This window comes from Rhynchophorus ferrugineus, unplaced genomic scaffold (genome assembly GCF_030347505.1).
Source record: "Rhynchophorus ferrugineus isolate W39M unplaced genomic scaffold, kcgeb_rfMv2 rfM3, whole genome shotgun sequence".
In the NCBI taxonomy this organism is placed as follows: domain Eukaryota; kingdom Metazoa; phylum Arthropoda; class Insecta; order Coleoptera; family Curculionidae; genus Rhynchophorus; species Rhynchophorus ferrugineus.
In genome coordinates this window covers 3,589,182-3,601,919 of record NW_027472582.1, presented here as the reverse complement: position 1 = coordinate 3,601,919, position 12,738 = coordinate 3,589,182, and the positions used below count along the sequence as shown (strand labels likewise).

The 12,738-nt window shown below is 31.8% G+C and overlaps 2 long non-coding RNA genes across 3 annotated transcripts; both read left to right on the top strand.

Moving 5' to 3' along the window:
* Nucleotides 1-1,990: 1,990 nt before the first annotated feature.
* LOC143192516 (uncharacterized) lies at nt 1,991-2,919 on the top strand. 2 transcript variants are annotated; one of them, XR_013004790.1, is made up of 2 exons: nt 1,991-2,342; nt 2,745-2,919. It is a non-coding gene; the product is annotated as an uncharacterized LOC143192516 (long non-coding RNA). The 2 variants fall into 2 exon arrangements; XR_013004789.1 differs by having other exon boundaries at nt 2,696-2,919.
* Nucleotides 2,786-3,293, top strand: LOC143192517 (uncharacterized). Its single transcript, XR_013004791.1, has 2 exons — nt 2,786-2,919; nt 2,976-3,293. It is a non-coding gene; the product is annotated as an uncharacterized LOC143192517 (long non-coding RNA).
* The last annotated feature ends 9,445 nt before the right edge of the window (nt 3,294-12,738 follow it).

Genomic DNA, 12,738 nt, shown 5'->3' with positions numbered 1-12,738 from the left:
TACCATTTTAGATTTGCGACGTTTAGCTCAGTTTCGCTCTAAACATTGTGTTGTGTACACAAATTTTATTATGCATATAATAAATATAAATATACGCCACAAGGGCGAGCAGAAAGAGTGACCGTTTCGTGACCGATCAACAGTGTTGATCAGTAATGCGGAGTTCAGTATAGTAATACAATAAGGATGCCTAGTGATATTGAATATGTTTCGTCTAAATTGATAATGAGCGATGAAGCTTATTCTCCTCTCAATGACCATGCCAATAAAAAGAACAGTCGGTTTTGGGGAACACAGAATCCTCAATTAGTCCATGAAACATCATTGCATCCACTAAAACAACTGTATGGTGTGGTATTCATGCTGGAAACATCATTGGTCTCTATTTTTTTTAAATTACCAAGGTGTTGCAGCTACTGTTACTGCTGAACTGTACCAAGACATGATTGGAAATTTTCTTGTGCCTGTAATGGAAGAGCAAGGACTAGATGACATAGCGTTTTTGGGAGATGAGGTCATAGCGCACACGGTGTGTTCAACAATTCAATTATTGAATGAAGTTTTCCACGGCCAGCCAGATCTCCGGATTTAACAGCACCAGACTTTCTCTAATAGGGTTTTTTAGCATCAAAAGTTTATGTGAATAAGTTCCAAACGATTTAATATCTTAAAGAGAACATTCGTCACGAAATTGAAGAAATTCAGCCTCAGATGTTGCAGGATGTCAGGAAAAATGCATTAAAAAAGCCGGAAGTTGCATAGCGAATCGCGGTCACTATTTAGCCGATATTTAACTTTTTATGAAAACCAAACTTACGGATCTTTTCTTTGAGCAAAATTATTGGCAATCAAAATGATAGCGGGACTTTTGCCTCACGTTGTATATATATAGCTGTTTGTAACTTTTCGGTTGACGCAGTGCTGTTATCTCCTATAGCTAGCAGTGTTATCTGCAAATGTAGCAACTTTTTCCAAGTCAGAATAACAGGTCCAATGAAAAGTAATAAAATATTGCCTTTTGAAGGGAAAATATACAGTTGAAGCAAAAACTTGGCTTGATGCCGAGTTTTCGGATACTGCCAGAAAAATCAACCATCAAAGATTGGTATGCTAAGTTTAGACGTGGTGAAATGAGCACCGAAGACGGTGAACGCAGTGGACGCCCAAATGAGGTTGTTACCGACGAAAACATTAAAAATTCTAGTTTTTGCGTCGATATGTAATCCATCATTTCACTTCGAAGTCCAATTGACAGTAATCCGAGTGGACTGCACACGATGAACCCGCTCCAAAGCGTGGGAAAACGCAACAGTTGGCTGTCAAGGTTATGGCTTCTGTATTTGGGATGTGCATGGAATAATTTTCATTAACTACCTTGAAAAAGGAAGGGCCATCAACAGCGACTATTACATAGCGTTATTGGACCGTTTGAAGGACGAATTCGCCGAAAAACGACCTTATTTGAAGAAAAGGAAAGTGACAGTGCACCGTGTCACAAGTCAGTGAAAACGATAACAAAAATCCATGAATTGGGCTGCGAATTGCTTCCTCATCAACCGTATTCTCCAGATCTGATCTCCAGCGACTATTTCCTATTCTCAGATCTCAAAAGAATGCTCGCTAGGAAGAAATGTTCGTCGAATGAAGAGGTGATCGCCGAAACTGAGGCCTATTTTGAAGCAAAGGGCAAATCGTACTACAAAAATGGTATCGAAAAGTTGGAGGGTCACTATAATTAGTGTATCACCCTTGAAGGGAATTATGTTGAAATGAAAAACTAAAATAACTAATTTTTCTCAAAAAAATGTGTCTTACTATGGTAGTCCGGCGACTTTTCATTTGACGTGTTAAGTATGTTTGTATATTCTCGTTTGATTTAGTATCGGTCAGTTATATATGCCACCAACAATTTTATTTTAGATTTTAAGAAAACTAACATTAATATAAGGCTACCAAACATTAGTTTATACAATTTCAGATGTCGTTTCATAGACTGAACGTTTAAATTTCATTGTTTTACTAAAGTTTTCCGGTCTGCTTTGTTTTTCCTTTATCTGGCAATGGCGCAAGGAGTGTACGACGGTATCGTGAACATTTTAAGGTTACTTACGACGTCTGACAGGCGAAAAGAAAACAATAAATCTCGTGAACGAGGAAAAGGAAAAAAATGGGAAGAGGAAAAGGATGTGGCGTTCCGCTTGGTCGGATGTGCGAATTCTTGGAAGTTCAGGTGTGGATTTTCCGAGATACTCCGGGAAAATGCTGACCGCATCGGTGACAACGCTGTTAAAGTAACGAGAGAAGGATTGTAGCCGGAATGCATTGTCCAAGAGGCGTTTTCGGTAGGTTACGACATGTATTATTCAAAAATCACATTATTTTTAATTGGTGCTTATTATATTTATTTCTGGTAAATTCTAAATTAAGTTTAGAGATAAAAGGTGATACGATTTAGATATTTTTTGATGATTTTTCTATTATTAAAACTCTTAAAACTCTGATATAAAAAAAATACTACATAAAATACATTGATTAATGAATTTGTTAAGATTAATGAAAGCATCCCAGTTTGAACGAAAATGTAAAATGGAATATTATTTTATTTAAAATTGTATAAATCACTATAACTGTTTGTAAACATTTAATTTTAGTAATAATTATTTTACCCTTGTTATAAGCATTGGAATTTTTTCAGGATCACATGATATGCTTGCCTTTTCATACCTTAAAACTTACGTTTTTAGTTTTATCAGTCAATCATAAAGCCAATTTGGATCTATGGGGGTGCTGTGAATAACATTGCTTACAAAATAATTAATAATGCGTTAGATTCACCCAAGAATACGAAGTGGGTGACGAATCTTAACCATCTTGATGTTGGCTCTATTCGAGACAAAATATATGAAATGCATAAGAACAGTAAGTACACAAATTAGGTTATCGATATAAACATAATTTAATAAAATGATTTTTAGAGAAAATTGTCTGTCTGGAAAGTTTACATAAAATAATTAGGGACATGCAACGTTTTGAGCAATGTAAGACATCCTTTCATACACTTTTACAGGGCATACGGTTTAAATTGTGTAAAGATAACCTTCAGAGAGGTTTAATGGAACTTCCAGGCATTACCTTAAAAATAACTCAATTTTTAATGACATAAAATAAGAACAAGGAAGATAAACTATATGAATTTGTGTATCCTGATGAAACTTGAATATTTCAAAATGGTTCATTGGGGCACTCTTGGCAAGACAGTAACAAAAAAGTGTAAAGACAATAAACATTGAGGGAAAAAGGTAAAAGTTACAATAGCATTCGATTAGGTTTTGTTGGTCATTATATTTATTAATAGTTAATTGCAGATATATTGCTGGTTGAGAAGGATATTCCATCAAAAACTGTTTGGATATGTGGAGGGAATCATTATCAACCATAACACCTTCGGTTTGTATGAACTCGATAAGATATACAGAGGAAGTTATTGATAAATGGTGGAATCATTAAAATATTTTAGACGGATTAGAAATTAACAGTTTAGTGATTGAATTGGATAGTGAGTGGGAAAGTGACTGAAGGAAACTTTCTGGATATGTGATAATTCTGTGCAATGCTGAAAATTCCTGAGACAGAATGATGAGAGTAAAAACAACTGAAGGTATGCACATAATTAATTGAATATAACTGTAGAAAATAGAATTGTAGGGCGTAAAAGGTTTGTGTGCACAGATATGATTCTAATTGTTCAAAATTGAACATGAGCATTATGTTAGAACATATGAGGAGAGAATGAATACTAACTGTTTTTTAGATATGGTAAATGCATTAGACAAAATTCAGTGACGAATTTTATGAAGAATGGTGCACACAGATAATGACAGAAGAAATAAAATATACAGTGATATCAAGATGTTTTGACACGTAAATTCACCATGGAAGGAAACAAAAGCTAAATGTAAAAAGGTAAATATGCTCTCGAATGAAAGTAAAATACGTTTCCCAGATTGTTAATTAGGTGGATTAGGCCTACGCTACCAATTAGGGATACTACTACATAAAAAACGCACCTAGAAACTTTACCTCATGGACGGTGTGGAAAAGAGTTAAATTTAAACAAAACAAATCTAACCTACAAACTATTATACCTGTGTTCTTAATTGTAGTTTTAAGTCCTTCGCTAATATATGTATTAGATGTACTATACTGTTAAAATAAATTATATTTGATAACATTTTTGTTCAATATAATAATATTTAGATCAGAATTTTCTTGTATGCTAAAGCCAAACTGAATTAAAACTCAGAGTTGATGCGGCAATATTGCAATGTTTTGACGTCATAAGTACAACAGAACCGTAGTAATAAATTAATTTGTAAATTAACATTGTAAAAAAAGTTTTAGCCTTCAATTTGTGGGTACAATTTTGCACTGTACTGTTTTGAATTGTCATTCATTTATTTACAAAGGTCTTTCTTCATTCAAACACTTATATCTTTCATCTATAAAGGCAGATGTAAAAAATGTTCTGTGAAGGTGCGTACAAGATGGTCTTCAAATAACAAAATAAAAATCAAAATAATAATCAAATAACAAAATAAAAACATTACAAAAGTATCATAGTTTTGGGTAATATATAGATACATATTAATAATAGTCTTTGAATTGGTACAGTTTGGAATTAAAATCATATTTTCGCAATTTTTTTTTAAAAACCTGACAGAAACACACAAGTTCAATAAATTGATGGCACTATTAAGTAATGTCGAATGATTCCAATGATTTTCTTGATATCAACGTTTTTAATGGGTGGTTCACAATGTTAACAATAATACGGTCTTTGTGTAACTTAAGCAAAATTGTTATCATATCACATATCATAAAAATTATGCCTTGTATTGCAATTTTTGTTAACACGGATTTTTGTTTATTTCATCAAAAAATCCATATACTTTAAGAATTTTTATCTCTATCTGCAAGATAAAAAAATCAAGGGTCAGAGAGGGCAACGTCTTCTTCCCAATAATTACAAATTCAATCAAATAAAATTATTATGTGATGTGGAAAAGAATAACTACAACAGATCTGCAGGTCAAGAAAAAGTGAAAAGGTTTGTCTACAATAACACCCTTGGCCATAGATGAACTCCATTAGACACTCAGGAGAAATTGACAAATAGTGGAAGTGAGAGATTGAAAATTAACGGTTTAGAGTTAATGAATTGAATAGTGGCTCAGACTGTGACCGTGAGTGAATGAAACTTCCTGCCATGTGGAATTATGAACACCATTGAACCATGGTGAACACTATGGTGAACCACACCACCAAACATAACTAATATAGGATAACCGTAGGAACTCGTAATAATAATTATTAATTAGGCCTCAAAGGTATACCATAGGTGCTATAGAAAATATATCAATAAAATAACTCTAACCTACAAACTGTTGTGGCATTAGATATACTATAAGGCTAAAATAAAATATATTTTATAACATTTTTGTTGATTATTTTATTTTTATTACAATATTTTTATACATTACATACGCAATGTGTTTCTGACTCTGATTATCTAATGGCTTCAGTATTTTCAATCAGAATAATAATAAAGAGCAATTTGAAATTTATCAAAGCAAGCCATGCATCAAAACAATGCCAGCCTGTTCATAACCTATATTTAATCTTTTATTAACTGGAAAAAAATGAGAAGGAAAATATTGTCGTATTTGAAAACGAATTTATAAATTGCGTAAAGATACCGCGATGACGTAAGTTCACTGTTACTTCGAGTAGATTATACCTATACCTTCAAATTCCGGAAAAATAGATAATACCCGAATATTAAAAACAGTAACAAAATTAATGGCGTTAAAAAATGATTTGATGCTGCGACTTCTAGTGAGTTATGCTGAATATTAAATTTTTTTATACGTTCCTTACATACAGACATAAAAAGGCAGCAAGTCCTGCATACCTTATGAGTTTTTTAAGAACAAAAACAGGGTCTGTGACCCGGGGAAAAGATGCATTTTCTCGCCAATATTTCACTGTTATTTTAAGGAGTGGGGGGGGGGTTGTCAACGCTATGGTTCGCATTTTCCTGAGTGTCTCGGGAAATCCACACCTGAGCTTCTAAGGATTCATACATCCAGCCAAGCGGAGCGCCACATTCGTCTCTTGATTTGTCTTTTTCGTTAAGGAGATTTATTGGTCGTCTTTTTTCCCGCCCCTCGTTGTTCGTCCATTCGTAGGGGGCGTTGGAACATCTCCGATATTGTCATGGGATAACAGGTAATGTTTCTAGAGGTTCCCTTTCAAATATTTAACGTGTTATCTCGAGATGTAACTAGCTGATAAGTCACCGTAGATTGATAGCTTATAATTTTATACTAGTGATCGCTCAGTTATCGAAATTCGACCACAATTTGCGAAATGTCTCTAGCATAACAGAGTAAAGGGAACAAATTAAGAACGTTATGTTACTAAAGCTACTAAAGTTACTAAATGTAAATAATGTAAAAGATATAACGTAAAAATTTGACCATTCTTAATTTTTTTATCCAAACTTGCTATAGCACTTTAATAGTTCGAACAATAGGGGAATAATCGAAAACAACGTTGCCAGATTTTACAGCAGAAGCAACGGATATTCTACTGTATAATAGGAGTGTGCAACACCAATGGTAAGTAGTGGGGCAAAGTTTTGCTTAGTTCAATCATTGGCGGCGCTGACAAGGTGAATTTGATTGGTTATTTTAAAATAGTTTGTTTTCATTGGTCTGCCATTTCGCCTGATTACTTTGTGACGTCACATTTATTGGCCATAGTATTTAAATGAAAATCAAATATAATTTTTTAAATTAATTTATTAAAATAAAATCCTATACAAATATACATAAGAGTAAATATATATATATATATATATATATATATATATATATATATATATATATATATATATATAAACAGAAAGCAAAAAAAGCAATTATGAACTCTATTCTAGGCAACATTAAAATATCTATAATTCTTCTATAACGCCTTCCTATATTTGTTTAGTGCCATCAATTTTATGGGATCTATTAGAGTTCTAACTTATCTTCATATATTGAAGGTAAACTTTAAATCCTTCGGTGTTAATATTGCATTAACTTCATTAAACTAAAAATACAATCACACCTCATAATAACTTTTAAAATTTGGTCTTGAAAATATTATGGATTGGACAGTTGAAACACTAAAAATTTATGTGTTTTTAAAGATATTTAGATTTTACAGTATTTAATCTGTGGAACTACTTCTTCACAATTTTCTCCGGCAGAATGATGTGAAAAAATTGAAGTGATGATGTGCCCTTTTAAAGATTTCTCGAACATACTAGACGAAGGATACTGTTTCTACCTCCATGACCTCTAATAGATCCAACAAAATTCTTTAAGCAATCCTGGTTAAGATTTGTTGAACAAATGTTGTTATTTTTAAATTTAGACAAAATAGATTTCTTTAAGGTAATAAATCCCCTAAAATTAGCAATTAAATTTTTAATTGATGGCACCGTAACAAGTAACAAATATTTTCTTAACAAGGCAATCAAATTCAAATATACATTAGCTCTACTATTAAATTATTAACACTGAGTGTTCTAAAAAGTTAAAGTATTACAAATATTTTAGAGATATTTTACAATTAAATGTAGTATTTATTACTACTAATTATCCAGTTATCTTAATTATTACCTTCTTGTAAGACTTCTTTATGTAGAGATATCACACTGACAGCATATGAACAACTTGGTAGATTAATTGAATTTTATTACTACTAACATCTTCCTAAGTAGGTTTTGATTTTCTGTAAACAAACAATATATAAACAGACATGTTGTAGATAGATAATTTTATATGTGTCTGATATAAACAATGTTAGATATGCATTTACCCTTATACCTGTTCGTGAAGGAAGGGTAATTCTAAATTTTTCACTAAAATGTCCGTGACAAACACTATGAGGTTGATATATTTGCATTTTGGTTTATCCTGGTAACTTACTACTATTTACTTGATCAATCTATTTTTGGAAAGGAGCAAGATCATTCCTTGGGAAACAATGTCTAATTTCCGTAGTAGATTTTTACACCGGTACACTACATCTTTTACTACACTGACGCATTGTCATCAATTTTTATATTATTACTCCATAATAATTAATGTAAAACAGAAAATATGCACAACGTAAAATGAAGATTTCTTGATCTAAACAAAAACACAAAAACCAAAACCTTCAAACAACAAACTAAAAAATGGTAAAGTAAATTTTATTTAAAAAATTCGCCAAGAAAATATTTGAATAACTCAATGTGTTGTGATCTAACAGCGGCCCTACCACAGTAAAATATTGGTGCCGTATGGAATTTTTCCTTTTAAGCAACCGTAATATTTGTGTATTCCGTTTTAATTTCCAAAAAAATGCGAAAAAGAGAACCGAATAGCCACCAAATGGTAATTTTCTTCAAAATATAATTTAAATAAACGGATTTCTTTTAAATGAAATTGAAAATATATTATCAACTAGCGACCCGCCCCGGCTTCGCACGGGTGCAATGCTGATACTAAATTAAATACACTACAGAAAAAATATGAACGTTGTATATAAAAACATAGCGGCCCGCTCCGACTTTGCACGGGCATAAAATATATATGCCTATGTCACTCAATGAAAACATGATTAAAATCGATCCAGTATTTTTGGTTCATTCATTACTGCCCTTGGCCTGCACGCATTAAATTTGGAGTAAAACAATTCCTCTTCCCCTATACTTACTATGAAGATTTCCTGCTATCTTTGGAATATCTAAATTCATACAATTTTTATTACATTACACATTTTTAAACGCAAATTTTAAATTTGTAATATCTCCGAAAATATTTGTTTAATTTACATGCTGTAAGGAACCATATTGATCTATATTAATTGCACACTGTATTTAAGGTACTTAATTCGATAAGGATTAATGCCGTATTGCTTAAAATAGCTTCGTAAATAAGCCATTTTCTCACGTAAAAAGTAAACAATAAAAATGGTTAATGTGGGTTATCCCTAAAAGATAAACATATACCATCGCGGACTTTTTTGTAGACCTTTTTATGGTGTACAATACTGTAGTACATTAATTTGATCTAACTCGTAGGGTTAGGCAGCGTTTTTGCTAATTGCTAAATAAGCCTAAAAAAATAGGTTAATTTACGACATCACGTTAGAAACCTCTAAAATTAGCAATGTTGCCTTAGTATATTATGCATGTATTATACATATAAACCTTCCTCTTGAATCACTCTATCTATTGAAAAAAACCGCATCAAAATCCGTTGCGTAGTTTTAAAGATTTAAGCGCACATAGGGATATAGGGACAGAAAAGGCGACTTTGTTTTATACTATGTAGTGATATACTCGTATATTAAAGAACTAGAATTAAAAAAGCCTTAAATTTGTCGATGGATACTTTTTTGTCGAATAGTCGTAAATTAAAAAAGTACGTTTGGATATACGGCCGATACGGACTATAATATAGATAACAGACTATATTGATTATATTGGGTATTAAAATATTAAATCTAGTTACCTTTGGTGTCAAAAACCCAAGTGATTGAAAGCATCTTTGAAGTTTGTTCGTTCGTGAAAATGTTTTATTGCGTTTGTGTCTGTATTCGGGGGTGAAGTGTTTGGATATTGACGGAAAAGAAAAACAGACAGTGTGTGAATTTAAAATGGGTCAAATAAGTAAAAGCCGAAAGCATATTAACAGCGAGTGGTGAGTAATGAAAAATAAATTTGTATTTACACTTGTATTAGTTGTAAGGGTTGACTGAAACATCTTCTATATTAAAACAATTAATATTTCCTGGCATTAATTATTAGCTAGTTCACATCTAATTAAAAATACAACAATTTCTTCTGAAACTGTCCATTTCAAATGTTAGGTTATGATTTTTTTGTAGAGAGATATTTAGTTTTTACTATATTACAAACATATTGGTGTTTAATAATGAATGTTATCACAGTCTATCCAAGGTAGTTTTACACATACGTCATCTAAAGTTAGGACGTCAAAATATCGTAATATTGTCGTATCAACTCTTGAGTTTTAATTCAGTTTGGCTTTGACATATAACAAAATTCTATATTAAACAAAATAAGGACAGTTTAGTTTAGTTTATTTTAACATTATAATACATCTAATGCATATATTATCGAATAATTTAAACCATAGTTAATTACACAGCCACAGTAATTTATAGGTTATATTTGTTTTATTATATTTACATTGAACTTTTTTCCATATTACCCATTAGGTAGAGTCCTAGCTGCGTTTCTTTATATAGTGGTATCCCCTGGAGGCCTAATCCACCTAATTAACAATTGTATATCCAAGTAATGTATGTTACTTTCATTATTTTCGATAGTTTCAAGTTCCATTACAACTGTTTGAGGGTTATCTTTACATCATTTAAATGCTACGTCCCGTAAGAGTGTATGAAGGGTTGATTTACATTCCTCAAAATGCTGCATATCCCTAAATTTTTTACGTATACTTTCCAGACTAACAATTTTTTTTAATTGTGTTTATATCTCGCATATTTGATCTCGAATAGAGTCAATATCAAGATGATCTCTATTCGTCACCCACTTCGTATGTAGATGGGTTTTCTTGGTTGAATGAATAATATATTGTTCTTCATTTTTTAAGCGATGTTAGTCATAGTACCCACACTATATAATATATGCTGTTGATATTGTAGATGGCTATTAGATGTGGGAATATTTTATTCGGTATTTTCCCTGAGTGTGAATAAATGAACATATTTATGGGAAATAAAACTTTTAATACAACGATGTATAACTTTGCATGGGGGAACTTTTAATACAATCGCAATTATTCGGAATAAGTATGCTGTTTCGGAAATGCTAATACGGCAAACATGCAGTTTGAGTTTCTGTTTTTCGTCCGCGCGAAAGGAACTCGCTGTTTCGTAACGCCGTTCCCTAATTCTCCCAAAGTAATTTAACTTTCTGCAGTAACTATTAAACTAATTCAACTATGAGCACTTCACGGGCAAACACAGGGAGAAAATCTCGTTTGGAATATGGTACTTTTCTGTTGGGATTTATTGGCGCTGGGCGGTCGGAATTATGTTTGATTTCGTAACTATTTCGTGGGTTAGGGTGCAATTTTGCCGGAGATTGAGTGGGACTTGCGGTTTGTTTTGTTTTAAAATACAACAAGTGATTTATTTTATATATTAGGTTATAGTCTATCCAAAGAAGTTTGGTAAAGAGCCATCTAAATTTATGACATCGAAAAATTGCAATGTTGTCGTATCAACTCTGAGTTTTAGTTCAGTTTGGTGTGGACATACACAGAATTCTAATCTCCATAAAATAATTAAACAAATATACCGTTATCAAAGATAATTTATTTTAACATTGTACTAAATCTAATGCATATATTATCGAAGGACTTAAAATTACAATTAAGTACACAGTTATAATAGTTTATAGGTTATGTTTCATTATATTATTTAATTAACAATTGTATATTCAAGTAATATATTTTTCTTCTTCTAAAGAGTTAAAGTATTACAAATATTTTAGAGATATTTTACAATTAAAAGTAGTATTTATTACTACTAATTATCTATCCAGTTATCTTAATTATTACCTTCTTGTAAGACTTCTTTATGTAGAGATATCACACTGACAGCATATGAACAACTTGGTAGATTAATTGAATTTTATTACTACTAACATCTTCCTAAGTAGGTTTTGATTTTCTGTAAACAAACAATATATAAACAGACATGTTGTAGATAGATAATTTTATATGTGTCTGATATAAACAATGTTAGATATGCATTTACCCTTATACCTGTTCGTGAAGGAAGGGTAATTCTAAATTTTTCACTAAAATGTCCGTGACAAACACTATGAGGTTGATATATTTGCATTTTGGTTTATCCTGGTAACTTACTACTATTTACTTGATCAACCCATTTTTGGAAAGGAGCGAGATCATTCTTTGGGAAATGATGTCTAATTTCCGTAGTAGATTTTTAAAATTTTTGATAAGACGATGATATATAGGTGTTCGTTATAGGTTATAATTAACTATGAGCTACGTTTCATATTATAACATATATACAAATATATGTAATTAAAATAGAAAATTGTATAAAACAAGTTTACAAGGACTGTTATTAGTATTTCTGCTTTTGAGTTAAAATTACAGTCAACAAAAAAAAAAGACTAAAAAGAAAAAAAAGTATATATAAGATAGGACGATGGTTCTCCTACTGTTGCGATAGATCGCGGGTTCCAATCCTGCTGGGGCGTGGTCGTGATTGTTTAAAATGTGTGAATATCCTAGACAAGAGTGTAAAATCCGACAAGGAAAATGATCCCAGTCACGCCAGTGACCAGGCTGGCTAAGACCGGATGTCTTCTGGGATGATTTCTAAAGTTGATCACTCGCCAGTCGCTGGCTTAATGCTGGGCGGTCGGAATTATGTTTGATTTCGTAACTATTTCGTAGGTTAGGGTGCAATTTTGCCGGAGATTGAGTGGGACTTGCGGTTTGTTTTGTTTTAAAATACAACAAGTGATTTTATATATTAGGTTATAGTCTATCCAAAGAAGTTTGGTAAAAAGTCGTTTAAATTTGTGACATCGAGAAATTGCAATGTTGTCGTATC